We start from the raw sequence: 3,830 nt of genomic DNA on the forward strand, positions 1-3,830 counted from the left end.
TCCTTTCAGCTACACCATTTTGCTGAGGAGTTCTGGCTGCTGAGAGCTCATGCTTGATTCCGGTATTCTCTAAATAATTTGAAAGAATTTGATTGATAAATTCAGTTCCTCGATCGGACCTGATTCTATCAATTCCAACTGATTTTTCATTTAATAATCTTTTGAAAAGCTTAATCAGTTGAGCAGCAGTTTGGTCTTTGGACTTGAGAAATATAACCCAAGTAAATCTTGAAAAATCGTCTACAACCACCAAGGTGTATTTCATTCCCCCTAAGCTCATGACTGGTATAGGACCAAATAGATCCATATGTAACAGTTCTAAGCATCGGGAAGAAGATTTACGACCCTTGTTCTTAAAAGAGGATTTGATTTGTTTACCAAACAGACATGCTGAGAAAATTTTGTCTTTGATAAAATCCATTTTGGGCAATCCAGTAACAAGATCGTGGTTACTCAAATATGCAATAGATTTGAAATTTAGGTGGTTCAATCTCTTATGCCACAACCAGTTTTTAGAAGATTTTGAGGCAATAAAACATACTGGTGCATAAGGTTGATCATTCCAGCTGACTTTGTAAATGTTTCCACACCTTTTACCAGTTAGGATGATCTCTTCAGTTGAGTTTTTGACTGAACAAGAATGTTTGTCAAACTGAACTGAGAATCCATTATCGCATAACTGACTGATACTGATCAGATTATACCTGAGATTCTCAACTAATAAAACATCATTAATGGTGAAATTAACATGGATAAGCTTACCCTTACCCACAGTTTTACCTTTAGAATTATCTCCAAAACTGATGTTTGGTCCAGTGTACTTGATCAGTTGAGTTAATAAATTTGAATCTCCTGTCATGTGGCGTGAACATTCACTGTCCAAATACCATATAGATCCAATGCTTGTACCTATTACCTGCAATCAAACATAAGATAAGATTGTGGTACTCTTTTCTATTTGGGTCCAAAGTTGATTAGTCCTTTAAGAATCCAAACTTGGATCAGTCTAACTGACCGTCCAGTTGCTGTATTCCAGATTCTCTTTCCCGGTCTGTGTGTGTGTTATGTATGGTGTGCAGAAGATATAACATGTGATTTGCCCTTTTTCGACTGATTGTTCAGCCAGTATCTTTTTTGAGCTGGCTTGCTGTTATAGTAGTTTGAATAGCCATTTGAATAATTTTTGCTGAAAAATTTTGGTGGCTGACTTCGTGAGTCAGTCACAACTCTTGGGCTATAACCAATACCACATCTTTTGCCCTTGCTCATATTGTGAGTTGGCTGTTCAATCAGTTTACTCGGCTCAGCTTGTTCTTGTACCATAACTGATTTGACAAAGTGAATATATTTCCCTTTGTCCATATTCAGTTTTGGTTGAATATCTTTGGAAGGTATTTCATCCTGGTTACTGAACCCTAAGCCAGTTTTATCAGTAAATGATTTCTGAGAGTTCTGTATATCAGTCAATGCGACGGATGATTTATTCCAAGCCTGAATTAGCTCAGTTTTCTTTGTATTTTCAAGCATTAACTTTTGAATCATTAATTGATTCTTGCTCCTTTCAGTATTGAGTTCGGCAATCTCCCTTTTTAGACTCAACATCTCAACTGATACATCAGTTGTTGTCTTATTGTCAGAGGGATCAGTTTTCTCTACTCTGGCCTTTTCAAATGATAAGGCAAGCTTTTGATATTCACTAACCATGTCATGAAGAGTCGAAATAAGTTCCTCTCTTGTGAAATCAGTTGAGCTGAAGTCAAATACTTGTTGGCTGCTTGATTGAACTTTTGTATCATTAGCCATCAAGCACTTCACTTCTTCCTCATCTTCACTAGAGCTACAAGAGGTTTCTGGTTCTGACTCTTCGCTGTCAGTCTCTGCCCATTTGGCTTTGCTATCCTCAGCTAGGAGTACTTAATGCTTCTTTCTGTAAGGCTTCTTATCGTCCTTAGATCACCTCTTATGCTCATACATTTTCTTCTTTCTTTCAGTTGAAACTTGACTATCCTTTTTAGGCTTGGGACAGTCAGCAATAAAATGACCAGGTTTGCCACAGTTGTAGCATGCATTGGACTCTTCTCTGGGATTGTTTCTTTGGTACTGCTTCTGAAAATTCCCTTGATTCTTCCTCATGAATCTTCCGAATTTTCTGATGAACAATGACATGGCGTCATTGCTTAATTGATATGCAGCTTTCTAAACTGAACCAGTTGGTTCTGATCTTACAGCAGCTAAGGTAGTAGTTGCTGCTGGGGTAGATGGTTCTCCTTCTCGAGTTTGCAGTTCAAACTCATATGCTTTTAAGTCAGCGAACAGATCATGGAGTTCAACTTTGTTAAGATCTTTAGACTCCCTCATAGCCATGGTTTTCACATCCCATTCTTTGGGAAGACCTCTGATAACCTTCAATGCTACTTCTTTATTGGTATACACTTTTCCAAGTGCATTCAGTTTGTTGATGATGCAGCTGGTTCTTTCATCATATTCATGCATTGTTTCTCCAATTTTCATTCTGATGTTATCAAACTTTTGTACAGCAACAGATAGCTTGTTTTCTTTGGTTTGTTCATTGCTTTCGCAAAGCTGGATTAATTTCTCCCAAATCTCTTTCGCTGTTTTGCACATCTTGATTTTACTGAACGTCACTTTGTCCAATGTTTTGTACAATATGTCTTTTGCTACATTATCCAAATTAGCTTTTATCTTGTCTTCAGCAGTCCATTCATCTCTGGGCTTTTCAATACGGTGAGGTGCCCCATCTGTGATTGCAACTACTGTGTTGGCTTTCAAAATCTTCATGGGTCCGTCAGTTATAACATACTACATGTCATCATCCTGTGCAGCTAGATGAGCCTGCATCCTTATTTTCCAATCGTCGAAATCTTCTCTGGAGAACATAGGAATCTTGTTGAATGAAGACATAGTGAGCGATTTGAGTATAGATATTCTTTGAAAGGATATGACAAGCTCTGATACCACTTGAAAGGATCGATGAATCGGGTGAAGAGTGTTTAGAAGGGGGGGTTGAATAAACACTGCTCGATTAAAATTATTCTTCGACAAACTGATTTCAGTTGTATTACAAACTGAATCTAAAATATCCCGTCGGTCAATAACAATCAGTTAAACTGAACAAACAGTTGCGGAAAATTAACTGACTGAAAGATAGAGTATCTAACTGAAAATGATAACTGAAAGTAATAACACCACAAATTGTTTCTGGATGTTCGGAGATTTGAATAACTCCTACGTCACCCCTTCTATCACGCAGATAGGATATTCACTAAAAGACTTTGATCAAATACAAAAAGGTGTACTGACCCACTTCAGTTTGGACTTATCACTTTGCCAATACTGAAACTCTTAGTATACAACACTTTTACAGATCATAACTGATCTTAGCACTATTTGGAAAATCTATCAATCGATTACAAAGTGCTATATAAGCTCAAGAGCGTAGTCTAGAATGCTACTGATATAACTGATAAGCGTGAGCTTGAATTCTGAATGTGAATGGATATTTTTGCAGCGTAACAGCAAGTGAGATAAAATAACTGAGAGTCGGATGCTTCTTCAGTTGTTGTCTTCGACTATTTATAGGCTTCCCTCTCAACGGTAACATTAAAGAAATTTGAATATTCTAACCGTTGATTGCCACGTCGATATATTCTGACAATCGTACACTGTTCATTCTGAAATGCGGCGAGCCACTACCAGTTGCAGATAGCTGTACTATTTGTCGGTTGTCGCTTTCAACTGATGACGTGTACAGCTGAGAGATCAGCTGGTAAAGATCAGTTGACGATGGAATAGACTTCAGTTGTAGCGAT

This window comes from Primulina eburnea, chromosome 11 (genome assembly GCF_022965805.1).
Source record: "Primulina eburnea isolate SZY01 chromosome 11, ASM2296580v1, whole genome shotgun sequence".
Lineage (NCBI taxonomy): Eukaryota > Viridiplantae > Streptophyta > Magnoliopsida > Lamiales > Gesneriaceae > Primulina > Primulina eburnea.